General features: G+C 43.1%; 1 pseudogene; it reads left to right on the plus strand.

The window, feature by feature from the left end:
* The first annotated feature begins 910 nt into the window (after positions 1-910).
* LOC140732682 (ribosome biogenesis protein NSA2 homolog) lies at positions 911-2,117 on the plus strand (annotated as a pseudogene).
* Positions 2,118-14,715: the final 12,598 nt, after the last annotated feature.

A 14,715-nucleotide genomic window follows, 5' to 3' on the forward strand; every position in this document is an offset into this window, starting at 1 on the left:
TGTCATTCTTTGACTGACTGATGCACAGGATGTTTGAAAAGTAAGTTTTCAAAACTGGCACCAAGCTCATAATCTAAACTTTAACATTGGTCTCTGCCTTTCCATACTCTTCTGACTATATATAAGTAGGCATTTCAAGGTGCTGAAAATGTACCACCAGTGCTATCTCCACAAAATCATCCAGGTCCATTCAAAGGACCAGTAAACCAACATCAACGTCCTCTCCCAGGCCTACAATCCCAGAACTAAAGCCTGAATAACATTCTGTCAGCTCCAGCAGGGGAGCTACATTGTATATCTGCCCAATATTGGACTCCCTAAACAAACACACTATGCCAGGCTCATATGTGGTACCAGACAGATTTGAGAAAATAAAGAAATAGGTATTTCTCAAAGACTCACTGAAAAAAAAAATGCACAGCTTTGCCAAGCAGACGGTGAAAAAGGAATCTATTTAAAACATGATGAGTGTGGATAGCTTGTTGCTCCCAGGAATTTCCCAAGGCCAATATATCATGTTGATTACAAATTGACATACAAAACAATTAGGAACAAATTACTGAGACAAGTAATTTAACACAAATGTATTTCAATTAGAATTAGAAATATTCACCTACCATTTTATATTGGAATCACACATTCTGTTCTGAAAATTGTTGGACCTGAAGAAAGTGGTTAATGGCAATTCTAAATTTCGATGTACTCTATTTTGATTGTCAGAACACTTGCAGTTAGCTAAACACCAAGCAAATGGGGACAATTTTGTGTGCAGATTCATTCTATGTTGCTATATGATGGTTTGGTGAAAGGACAGTCTGTGCCAACAGCAACAACAATAGCTACAGCAACTGGAGATTACAGTCCAATTGTTTAATTTTTGTGCATTAAGAGTGAGACCAACAGCACCGAGATGCCACAGGATGAGTATATCAAAATACTTCATAAGCAATATGGATATCGTTTGGATTACCATGAGAAGAAAAGGAAGAAGGGAAGCTGTGAACCACATGATCGCTCACATAAAGCCAGAAAGATGATTGGTCTGAAGGTCAAATTGTTCCAGAAACAGCATCATTCAGAAAAAATACAGATGAAGAAAAGCATTAAGATGCATGAACAGAGAGCAATGAAATGAGAGGGATTATGGGAAAAGACCCAAGGGGGCTGTACCAACCTATCTGCTCGATAGAGAAGGACAACCACGTGTGGAAGTCTTGTCCAATATGATCAAACAGAAAAGAAAAGAGAAAGCTAGCAAATGGAAAGTAACTTTACCAAAAGTCTGTGCACAAGGTGAAACTGAAGTTCTGAAAGTTATTCACAGCGGTAAAAGGAGAAAGAAAGCTTGGAAGAGGTTGGTTACTAAAGTCTGTTTTGTTAGAGCTGGAAGCCAGCCAAGTATGAAAGATTCATCAGACCTATGTGTAACACCATGGGAAATGTTTCACTGATAATGTAATGGCTGTCTGTAACAACAGTGTTTGAGTTATGACTAGAGATAACGGGTGCTTTGGAATGTGCACCATCCAATGAAGGGAGTGTTTTTTTCTTGTTGGGGACCTGAGAGCAAGTTGTTCGAGGTCTTTTGTTCGGCAAAAAGAAGATGCCAGAATGGAGAGGTCATAGACTGCAGGATGGAGTAAACTTGGAATGAGGCCGGGTCTCAATGATGCCGGAGGAGGGGGGTTGTTAATCGATGGAAGAGTAACTGTGAGCTCCAACGTGCACATTAGACCGTTTCATTAAAATGTGCCCTTTTATTTTTGTTTTTCTTTATTAACCCTCTAGTCAAATTAAGAATTATAAAGCTAAATCGTTTAATTGCATATGGTGTACTGTCTATTATTTCATGATACTGACTTGTAACAGAGGAACACATCATGCAGCATCCACACAAACAAGAGGTTTTGCACCTCAGATTTCACACGTTTGGCGGGGCCAGAGACTGTCTTCCCTAGACTAACGCAACCAGCCGAACCTGGGGGTTACATATAAGTTTCCATTTCAAGAAGGGACATGTTACACATCCAGAGCTCAAGGCCAACTTCTGTTTGCCGATACTTGGTGTCAAGAAGAACCCATCTTCACCGTTATATAAAACATTAGATGCTGCTTGACAGGCTGAGTTCTGTAGTGTTTCTGTTTTAGTTTATTTCTTACAAGTTCTTCAGCTGCTGCTGTTTCCTAGTCCTTGTTCTTCTGGTTAGAATTCTCTGATAGTGTAATATTTTATTAATATATTTTGCAACAGAATTTTTCTCATGAATTCTAATTTGTTAAGTATTATAAGATACTTTTCTGTATTAATGTGATAGTTTTCTATCAGCATATATCGTAATCTGACTTTCCATATTTTCCTTGGCCAATTCACCCATGGAATCTGTGTAATTGCCTTTACTGAGGATTCTATTTTTGTGACTGAATTGTGTACTGCTCAAATTGAATGTAAAATCTTATCTTTTTCCTCTTAAGGATTCCTTACTATGGAATTGCTGCTTAAAGCTGTTCCAGTATGTTCAATGGTTCGTATTCTGCACGGAGGGCAATGACCAGTGGTGTTCCACGGGGATCTGTTCTGGAACCCCTCCTCTTCATGATTTTTATAAATGACCTGGATGAAGAAGTAGAAGGGTGGGTTAGTAAGTTTGCTGATGACACAAAGTTTGAGGGTGTTGTGGATAATCCAGAGTGTTGGCAGGGTGGGACATTGATAGGATGCAGAACTGGGCTGAGAATAGGCAGATGGAGTTCAGCCCAGGTAAGTGTGAAGTGGTTCATTTGGGTAGGTCAAATTTTTAAGACAGCATATAGTATTAATGGCAGTGTGGAGGATCAGAGAGATCTTGGGGTCCATGTCCATAGGACACTCAAAGCTGCTGTGCAGGTTAGCAGTGTTGTTAAAGTGTATGGTATGTTGACATTCATCAACCATGGGATTGAGTTCAAGAGCCGTGAGGTAATGTTACAGCTATACAAGACCTTGGTCAGACCCCACTTGGAGTACTGTGTTCAGTTCTGGTCACCTCACTACAGGAAGATGTGAATACTATAGACAGAGAGCAGAGGAGATTTACAAAAATGTTGCTTAGAATGGAGAGCATGCCTTATGACAGGTTGATTGAACTTGGCCTTTTCTCCTCACAGTGATGGAAGATGAATGGTGATCTGATAGAGGTGTTTAAAATGATGAGAGGCATTGATCATGTGGACAGTCAGAGGCTTTTTCCCAGCGCTGAAATGACTAACACAAGGAGGCATAGCTTTAAGGTGCTTGGAAATAGGTACAGATTTTCACTCAGAGAGTGGTGGGTGTATGGAATGCACTGCCAGGAACGGTGGTGGAGCTGGATACAATAGGGTCTTTAAAGAGATTCTTAGGTAAGTACATGGGGCTTACAAAAATAAAGGGCTATGTGCTAGGAAAATTCTAGGCAGATTTTAGAGAAGGTTATATGGTCAGCACAACATTGTGGGCCGAAGGGCCTGTAATGTGCTGTAGATTTCTATGTTTTGTGTTCTATGTAAGGACTATACCCGTAGAAAGCATGGTGTCAAGAATTTTATGCAAATTCAGTTATATAATGTGGCTAATGTGCACTGTAGGTTCTGAAAGCAATGATAACATGGTGTGACTATTCCATGGTATAGCATGCTGTGGTGAACTAGATATACCTGTCTGACTGCTCCTGTGGCTCCTCCCACAGACCCCTGCTGACTGCTCCTGTGGCTCCTCCCACAGACCCTGCTGACTGCTCCTGTGGCTCCTCCCACAGACCCCTGTATAAAGGCGACTGTGGGCTGCTGCTCTCCCTCATTTTCCCCAGGATGTAGTATTGTTTATTCTTCCAGTCAATAAAAGCCGATATCTCGCTTCCTAAGTCTCAGCGTGAGTTATTGATGGTGCATCAATTTTATTGACTGGAAGTTAAAACATGGAAACCGTTTTACGCCCAGAACGCTTAGATTTGGACCCCAAGACCCTGAAGCAGCTCTTGCCTTTGAACACTGGCTTGTATGCTTCCAATCATACTTGGAGGAGGTTCGTGCCACCGACTCAGCTGTTAGGCTCAGACTTCTCCTCACGAGGGTCGCCCCAAAAGTTTATTCATTCATCAGGGACCTCTCGACTTACGAGGGGGCGCTTGACGCCCTCAAAAGACAGTACCTGCGGCCGGTGAACGCAGTTTATGCCCGGCATTGCTTGGTAACACGAAAACAGCGGCCTACGGAGTCGACTGCTGAATTTTTTCCGAGCTCTACAGGCACTCGTGCGGACTTGTGACTGCAAAACGCTCACAGCGGAACAGCATGCGGAACTCTTGGTCCGAGACGCTTTTGTGACTGGAGTCAGGTCAGTGTATTTGCGCCAGCGGCTGCTGGAAAAAGCTGATCTTACCTTACGCTCAGCGATAGAGACGACTGATACGTTGGAGGCTGCACAGCTGTACGCCGAGGGGTCCAGCCCCGCGATTCCCCAGTTCCGCACCCTCAAGATCCCTCCCCCATCGCTGTTCACCAACCTGACCCCCGACTGTAAACCGGTGGCGACTAAAAGCAGGAGGTACAGCGCAGGGCGCAGGGCCTTTATTCATTCAGAGGTGCAGCGGCTGCTCGGGGAGGGGATCATTGAGCCGAGCACAAGCCCATGGCGGTCCCAGGTGGTTGTTGTTCGGACTGGGCAGAAAAATAGGATGGTTGTGGACTATAGCCAGACCATCAATAGATTCACGCAGCTTGACGCGTACTCCCTACCCCGCATCGCGGATATGGTCAACCAGATAGCTCAGTACAAGGTGTACTCGACAATAGATCTGAAATCCGCTTATCACCAGCTCCCCATCCGCCCGGAGGACCGCCCCTACACCGCCTTCGAGGCGGGTGGCAGGCTCTATCACTTCCTGCGCGTCCCATTTGGTGTCACAAATGGGGTCTCAGTCTTCCAGAGGGAGATGGACCGGATGGTGGACCAGTACAAACTGAAGGCCACATTTCCCTATCTAGATAACATCACCATCTGTGGTCGCGACTGGTCGGATCACGACGCCAACCTCCAACGATTTTTCCAAGTGGCCGAAGCTGTGAACCTCACTTATAACAAGGACAAGTGTGTGTTCAGAACCACACGACTCGCTATCCTTGGGTATGTCGTGGAGAACGGGGTCATTGGCCCTGACCCCGACCGTATGCGCCCCCTGTTAGAACTCCCTCTTCCCACCACTCTCAAGGCCCTCCGGCGGTGCCTGGGTTTTTTTTCCTATTACGCCCAATGGGTCCCCCATTACGCAGACAAGGCCCGCCCCCTGGTCAAGTCTACCACTTTTCCCCTCTCTGCCGAGGCCCGCGCGGCCTTCAGCTGCATTAAAGGGGACATTGCCAAAGCAACGATGCATGCGGTGGACGAGACCATTCCCTTCCAAGTAGAGAGTGACGCCTCTGACGTCGCGCTGGCTGCTACCCTCAATCAGGAAGGCAGACCAGTGGCATTTTTTTCTCATACCCTTCAAGGCTCTGAACTTCGGCACTCCGCGGTGGAGAAAGAAGCCCAAGCCATAGTGGAAGCTATTAGGCACTGGAGGCACTATCTCGCCGGCAAAAGGTTCACCTTGCTGACCGACCAGTGCTGGGTTGCGTTCATGTTCAGCAACCAACAGCGGGGCAAAATCAAAAATGATAAAATTTTGCGATGGAGAATAGAACTCTCCACCTACAATTATGATATCCTGTACCGGCCTGGCAGGCTCAATGAACTCTCTGATGCCCTATCCCTGGGAACGTGTGCTAGTGCACAGCTCGACCAGCTGTATGCCCTTCATGCCCATCTTTGCCATCCGGGGGTCACCCGATTTTACCATTTCATTAAAGCCCGGAACCTGCCGTACTCCCTGGAGGACATCAGGACGATGACCAGGGACTGCCAGATCTGCGCTGAGTGCAAACCGCACTTCTACCGTCCTGACACTGCGCAGCTTGTCAAGGCCACCCGCCCTTTTGAGCGACTGAGTGTTGACTTTAAGGGCCCCCTTCCCTCCACCGACCGCAATGTCTATTTTCTCAGTATTATTGACGAGTACTCGCGATTCCCCTTTGCTGTTCCCTGCCCCGACACTACAACCACGTCGGTCATAAAAGCCCTGCGCCAGCTCTTCACTCTGTTCGGATATCCCTGCTATGTCCACAGTGATAGAGGGTCCTCCTTTATGAGTGACGAGTTGCGCCGGTTCCTGCTAGCTAGGGGCATTGCTACTAGTCGAACCACGAGTTATAATCCCCGGGGGAATGGCCAGGTGGAGAGGGAGAATGCCACAGTGTGGAAGGCCACACTTTTAGCCCTTAAGTCAAAAGGGTTGCCGGTCTCCCGATGGCAGGAGGTCCTCCCTGAGGCACTCCACTCTATCCGCTCCCTGTTGTGTACGTCCACTAATGCCACCCCTCACGAATGCCTATTCTCTTTTCCCAGGAAGTCTGTCACTGGGACCACCCTACCAGTTTGGCTGACGTCCCCGGGGCCAGTGCTGCTACGTAAACATGTGAGGAGTAATAAGTACTCCCCGCTGGTCGAGAGGGTTCACCTCCTGCATGCTAATTCCCAGTATGCCTACGTGGTCTTGCCTGATGGGCGGGAGGACACGGTCTCTGTCCGCGACCTGGCGCCCGCCGGAGCAGCAGACCACTACCCCGAACATTCCACGGTAACTATGAACCCTGTACCCGAGGTGACACCGCACACACCGTGCCACACCCAGACTCCTCACGACGCTCATGTACCGGGCATCTCGTACGTGTCTATTCCGGGGACCTCGCACACACTCGAGGGATCCCTGACACCTCCAGTTGGGACAGAACCAACCCACTCTCCGCCTCTGGTGCAAACACCACCTCCGGCACCTGTGCCATCACCACCTCCGGCACCTGTGCAATTGCAGCCAGAGCTACGTAGATCGCAGCAAACGATTCGACCACCTGATAGACTTAACCTGTAAATATACTTGGGGACTTTTTTTAAACAAAGGGGGGGTGAATGTGGTGAACTAGATATACCTGTCTGACTGCTCCTGTGGCTCCTCCCACAGACCCTGCTGACTGCTCCTGTGGCTCCTCCCACAGACCCCTGTATAAAGGCGACTGTGGGCTGCTGCTCTCCCTCATTTTCCCCAGGATGTAGTGTTGTTTATTCTTCCAGTCAATAAAAGCCGATATCTCATTTCCTAAGTCTCAGCGTGAGTTATTGATGGTGCATCACATGCTTTTCAAAATAAGCATTAAATTTACGTTATTGTAACCAAAGAGAGTCAAGAGGTGTTTCAGATGTGAGGAATCTCTCTTAATACAATATGCACAACACTAGCAAATTCTGAAGGCAAGCCCCATAATTTTGAGACGAATCAGAGAAGATGCAAATCTAAATGTCACCATTTAGACATCTATGTTAATTGGGCAAAGTAAGTTTTTTTACTGTGACAGTACCACCAAAGTAGAATTAAGATGATATTCTTGTTGATCTTAATTTCAGGTTTCTGTGGGTTATCAAAGAATTTCATCTTCCTAATTAGTTTAGTAGTTGAAGTTCATAAACCATAACATTAAACTTCAGAAAATATCCATTTCTGAACTACTGACAAAATTATTTCACACAACTGTTAATTTTCATGTCACAGTCTGCCTCAGCAGTAGCAAACAAGGAAGACAAGTTAATTATGTGTCAACAGCATTTGTTGTCAGAGTTTAATGGTGTTAATGGATTTTTTAAGCTTTGTTAATTCTTTATGTGTTATGATTTGTTCAGCACATATACTGAACAAGTTCCAGACCATAGAAATTCACAAGTTCTATTTCTCCATAATAAGTCAAAGTCCTGCATTATTTTATTCATTTTATCTACTTCTTCCTATGTTACAGTTATTGATTATTAAAAATATCTTATTTGACTGTCTTGTAGAAACCTTGGTTAGTGTCATCCTAAGAAATAATATTTTTGCTGCAATTTCATAACCTTGACAATTTGCACAGTAATTCATTGTCCATAAAGTTTAGGTAGCTTGACAGTTTATTTACTAGAAAGATATCTGGAGGCCTGGACTATTGATTTGGAGAAATGCTCTACTGCTTTTGGAGAATTTTAATTTAAATAATTAAATAAATATGGAATTTAAAAGGTAATATCATTAATGACAATAATAAACAAACTAAATTGGTATTAAATTAAGTGTTTTACTAACATTCTATTGCAAGGAAAGATCCACCATCCTTACTTAATCTCTCCAATACAAGTCTCAAATTTCATAGGAATATTTTAACATTTTACTGCTCTCTAAATTTTATAATTCACTTCAAGGGCAACTAGGATCAACAATAAATGTGAACCAAAAAAAGCAAAGAATAGAGTGAAGCAGGGAATTTGCACCAAGAAATGAAAGATAAGAGCCGTTAAAACATTTCTTCCTAATGCTTTTGAGTGACTATGACCAGGAAAGTTATTTTGTTCTTCATTGATCAAAATCCATGAGATCGTTTCTATTTGTCACCTCTGATACTGCAGCTCTCCTCTGACTTACACTGAAGTAAAACCCTCCTTTGGTGCTCAGAGATGAGAATGCTAGCATTGAGCTATGGCTGACTCAAATCTATTGCAAGACCGTCAAAGGAACCTTTGTAACTGTCCCCAAACATCCAATATCGAGTAAAAGTAATAATGGATATCTGTTTCTACTAACGGTTTTTCACACACCTACACTTTTGAATTTCCTTAACCATTTTAACATATATTATTACTCTCTCAACCCCACTATGATATGTGTGAGCTCTATTGATGTATGGCCATCCTGCGAGGCAATCTGCTGGTGATGGTTCTGGTGTCTGATCAGGTCATCCTATCAAATAGCCAGGCATCCTCACTGATGGAAGGTTTTATTATTCAGGTAACGGTCAAGTTTTGAACTCCTTTCCATTACAGTGTAAACAGAAAATTTACCTCAATCTGTTGCCACCACTCCACCTTTTTTATTTGGAAACAAAATCAGAGTCGTAATAAAAATTCATTCCAAGAAACATCAAAACTTTTCTTGCACTTCAGTTGGGAAAAAAAAGCATTCTTACAACAGAAATTGCACTGAAAATGAAAAAAAAAACAGTTTGAACAGAATAATATTCAGCAAGAAAATGTAATAGCTAGGACTTAACACCACCTCCCAATTTTCTATAAATGTTTCTAGTTTTGTTGCTTATGAAAGTCTGAATTATCTGAACCTTTACTTCTGATGAAATACCATTCTATAAACAATCTGGTCCTTGAGAACAAGAAGGGTTTCAAATGAAGGTTCTTTATTTTGTTTGCTCATCAGAACTTTGAAATATAAGTTTTCACTTCTTTGGAGATGCCTCCAAACTTCTGGAATCCTGTGCATTATTGCCTTGTGAATTTTACAGTTTTGTGGATGGGCAATGCCATTGGAGGCCACAGAAGAGTGACAGTTAATATTAGCAAATTAATACCAGCCTTGTGTCTGCCTCTTCCTCCAACATCATTTCCAGAGCCCTTGGTTCTCTCATGATGCCTATTTCTGAATATGATAGCCAAAAACTGCTTTTGTGGTACAGGCATCAAGCCCCATTTTTACCAGAGTTCTGTTTTTTTACACTTCTTCCAGCTATGGCAACATTTGCAATTTGTTTTAGATTGCAGATGTAGCTTTAATTATCATGTCATCAGGTCTCAAAGTAGCCTTTGAAACAATCTTCTCCAGTATTAGAGCTTTGGCATCAGGTAAAACTGATGTCTGTCAGCTTTATTTGTGATAACGTAAGACTTTTCAATGTAGAAACTCAAATCTCTCTTGCTAAAAACATCTACTGAGAGGCACTTTGTTGTAATTTTTCATCCTGACTAGCCATTGAAGCACTCAAATGGTAAAGGATGAATCACCTTATGATGCAGTTTGGACCGAAAATGGTGAATTCATGATTGAACATACTGCCCTTGACCTTGAATGGCTCTGTTGAATCAGTAAACTGATAGCATGCTGTTTATCTAGGATGATGGCATTGTGAAAATGCTGACAAAATTTCTCAGATTCCTTGACACCTCACTATTAACCCCATGGGGTCAGCATCCTTCCTGCTGACTCAATGTGTTCAATGCTCTAAGAGAAATCTGCTCATGGCTTAATAGGACTGATACTGGTTGTAAAGGATAAACCAAGATAAATATGGTTACTATCTCTATCTGTCATTAAAAGTCAAACATTAGTTACCTTATTTATTATATCATTGCTTTCAGAGGTAAACTTTATGGAGGCTTTTATCATAACAAAGGCAAAAGCCATGGGAAATAGAAGTAAATTACTGTTCAAGTAATTTCATGAGAGTTCCTGCAAAAGGTATGGGCAATCCCTTGAGTAAGTGAGGAGATTGTCAGACTAGGGAGCACCAATGATATTCGGTCTTCAGTTTAAAATTATTCTTTACTTTCTATATATTATAAGTTTCTATGTCCTTATTCATTAAGAGCAGGTTCTTATGCAAAATTACCCTTCAATTGAACCTCTCTCCAGTGGTTGCTCTGCAGAGACTTTGAGATTTATATCTGAAAATAACTGTAAATTGTAGATATTAGATCTGTTATGATTTATTGCAGATTATTAGTGTTCTGACTTCTGCTTTTGTTCAGTCAGATCCTGTTATGATCAGAGTTGCAGATCACTCAGCTATTGCAAAGCATCAGTTCTCATTCAAAGACAATTTGAGTAGATTAACAAATTGAGCCCTGCACTATTCAAAATTAAATATTCTCAGTTTAGTTAAAAAGATAAAATAAAATGTCTGCTTGACACTAACCATTATTTCTAACTATTACTAGACAACGGGGTGACCCATTGGGGCACCCTTTGAGAGAAGGGTGGTGCAATCTGATGACCAGGTGACCAGAATGAACATTAAATTTTCCTGAATGCTATTGGTATCACTTGGCTTTGGAAATTGAAGAAGAAAACCTCAGTTTATTAAAGAAGAACGACATGTAGCAAGGCAAATATAGCTCCTCCTCGTTTAACGAAGGACATTTTTGATGCAATCATTTCTGGTTCATCTGCCACCCTTGTGCCTCTCGTTGTCATTCTGGAGACGTGCAGCCCTTTCATCCCCTGTCTCTTCATCTCTTCTGCTGTTTATTCTTTATCTCTGATCTTGGAGATGTGCATTTTTCTGCTCCTTTGTCTCTTCCTCTCTCCTCCTTTTGTGCCCGTTTTTGTCATTTTGGAGATGTGCAGCCCTTTCATCCCCTGTCTCTTCATCTCTTCTGCGGTCTATTATTTGTCTCTGATCCTGGAGACGTGCATTTCTGTGCTCCTTTGTCTCTTCCTCTCTCCTCCTTTCGTGCCTGTTTTTGTCATTCTGGAGATGTGCATGCCTCTCCTCCTCTGTCTCTTCTTCTCTCATCTTTTTTGTCCTGACTCTTTGATCCTGGAGTCATGCAGACCTGGCCTCATCTGATTCTCATTCTCTCCCTCTCCTTGCCGCTTCCGGATGACATTTGGTGTCATCTCTTTCCCCCTTCTCTTTCCACGTGGGATAATTATAGGCTGACCATATATTTTTTTACCCTAATGTTGGATAGAAGATATAAAGCAGCAATACCAGAGCCTCCAGGATGCTGATTATTCTTGATGATGTGGTTGGCGCTCTCCTAAATGTACGTGATATAGTCACCGCTGTCCTTTGACTGCAGCAAAGGGTTTGATGGGTGTTTCGAAGTACGTCATTACAATAAGATTTAATTATCTTTTATTGATGGGTGGCAGTTAGACCTGTCCCAATCCTACACATGCTGATGGTGATCAGCAGAATGTGACCGCTCGAAATAGAACTGCCCTGCCCTTTTGCTCCGGTTGATGTCACTGCTGTGAGCATCGTGAGTCGCTTCTGAGGCTGGCCGTGCGCATGCGTCGTGTCACGGGTTCCATCATGGCTGACATCGGCTCTTGGGTGAAAGCGGGGCTGTTGATTTTGGTGAGTGAGCAATTTTATACGACTACATAACCCTGAACTTTGTCTGCATTCTGTAAGTTAGCGCATTTTAAGTTGATTTAGCCAAAAAATAGTGCCACTGCAATGCACCGTTTGTGCTAATTGGAGGTCACAAACAGACAAACAGAGCAAGTGTAGTATATAGATGTTTCTGCCAACTATATATTATAGTGCATTAAACTGTATGTTTGGAAAGTATCTACAAGTTCAAGTTTAAGTGTAATTGTCATTTAACCATACATATACACCCAAACAAAACTGCCTTACTCTGGGGCCAAGGTGCACAACACAATACCAACGGTCACACACAGCAAAAGGCACATATAACAGATATGAAATAGCAAACACAAGAAAGATATCAGTAAAATACAATCACATAAAATAACATAGACCGAGACCCTGAATCCATGAATGCTGCAGAAATTGCAGTCGACCGCAGTATAACCTGTCTTTTGCAGAGCGAACACTAGGGGGCAGCACCGACTCCAGCTTGGACACCATGCCACACAGCATCCAGTGGAAGTGTACCGACGCCTCTCTCCTTGGGGGCTGTAAACAGGCCTCACTATAGCCTGAGGCTAGTCCTTGCTACAAACAAGGCCCTGCAGCTCCCCTGCCTTCCATGCATGCTGTCCTCCAATAAATCAGTGAATCGGACTTGCAGCGCACATTAACAATGTCCTACGGGGTCTTGTGATCATAAGAAAAACAACTACACTCATAATTCACTGTTAGACACCTACTTCGTGCACCAACTCCTCCAATGCCTCTCTGACGCAGGTAGCAGCTTGATCAGCAACAAGTCCAGCTCCTTCAGCTTCTCTGCCAATGAGCCACTCACTGATGGAGTTAACCTTCAGTACTTTAAGTTCTTAATGTCCAGCTGGGTCTTGCGATTATAAAAAATTACACTTAAAAAGGACAATGACACCTTTGGTTGACCCCACAGAAGCTGCTGCGATCGAAAGCTCCAAGATCTCACTGGAAGGTCTCTACATAATCTGGAACAGCTGCAGTGTATTTTGCTATCAGAAAAATGGTGAAATATCAGCTCGTTTTTGCTGCTTGACCTGATTTTGGACTGCCATTAGCAGATGGTGCTGAGTCTTCAATAGAGCATTAGTCATCTTCTGATGCATTTAATGAAATATGGATAAACAAGAAAACTGCTGATGGAATATACGCCATCGAATTTGACTTATTGTGTTTATGCAGCCTAAGCCAGCTCACTTAAGGTGGCTAAAGCCAGAAAGTGGCAATCAGGCAGCACTCTACTCTACACACAAATGGAAAATGTTGTGATTGCCAGTAAAAGTCGACTGAAAAGAAGCACTCAGTGAATTGGAACACATCATTGCATGGGAGGATGGAAACACAACACAATTTTTGCTTCTGCTTTCTAACAATCAAAAGAATTCCCTTGAAAATCATCATGCAGTAGGGTGGTTATCATTTGAGTCGCAGCCTACCAGAGCGAGATACAGAATCATTCAAGGTCCAAGGCCCTTCCAGTGGCCATTGTGCAATTTATTCACACGATCTGTGGCACATGCAGGAAAATAAGGTGGGTTTAGGACTGGGGCCAGGTGCAGGGTTTGGCACATAAATCAGCATCTGAAACCCAAACGTGCCTTGAAGAATTAAGGATATAGTGTAATAAAGAGAAAGAGCAACTTTTCTTCTTCCACAAATGCTTAAAGTGAAATTTGCAGGGGGATGGAAACCAGAGTGCCAGAGTAGATAGTGGAACGGGGGTAAAAATGAATGATGTTAGTAGTTCATGCAAAGTCACAAATAGTAAGGTTGTGTGTGGTGGTAATCATCTTCTGAGGTGTGTATATTTCAATGCGAGGAGTATTGTGGGAAAGGCAGATGAGCTGAGGGCCTGGATTAACACGTGGAATTATGACATCATAGCCATTACTGAAACTTGGCTAAGGAGGGGCAGGACTGGCAGCTCAATGTTCCAGGGTTCTGATGTTTCAGACATGATAGAGGCAGAGGGATGAAGGGTGGGGGGTGGGGTGGCTTTGCTAGTCAGGAAAAATATTACGGCAGTGCTTTGGCTGGACAGATTAGAGGGATTATCTACTGAGGCCATATGGGTGGAGCTGAGAAACAGGAAAGGTATGACCACATTAATAGGGTTGTATTGTAGACCACCAAATAGTCAGCGAGAATTGGAGGAGCAAATCTGCAGAGAGGTAACAGGCAACTGCAGAAGACAGAAAGTTGTGATTGTAGGGGATTTTAATTTTCCACACATTGATTGGGACTCCCATACTGTTAAAGGTCTAGATGGGTTACAGTTTGTAAAATGTGTTCAGGAAAGTTTTCTAAATCAATATATAGATGTACCAACTAGGGAGGATGCAATATTAGATCTCCTATTAGGAAATGAGTTAGGACAGGTGATGGAAGTGTGTGTAGGGGACACTTTGGTTCCAGTGATCATAATGCCATTAGTTTCAACTTGATCATGGATAAAGATAGATCTGGTCCTCGGGTTGAAGTTCTAAACTGGAAAAAGGCCAAATTTGAAGAAATGAGAAAGAATCTAAAAAGCGTAGATTGGGACAGGTTGTTCTCTGGCAAGGATGTGATTGGTAAGTGGGAAGCCTTCAAAGGAGAAATTTTGAGAGTGCAGAGTTTGTATGTTCCTGTCAGGGTTAAATGCAAAATGAATACAAATAAGGA

Source organism: Hemitrygon akajei, chromosome 9 (genome assembly GCF_048418815.1).
Source record: "Hemitrygon akajei chromosome 9, sHemAka1.3, whole genome shotgun sequence".
Taxonomy (NCBI): Eukaryota; Metazoa; Chordata; class Chondrichthyes; order Myliobatiformes; family Dasyatidae; genus Hemitrygon; species Hemitrygon akajei.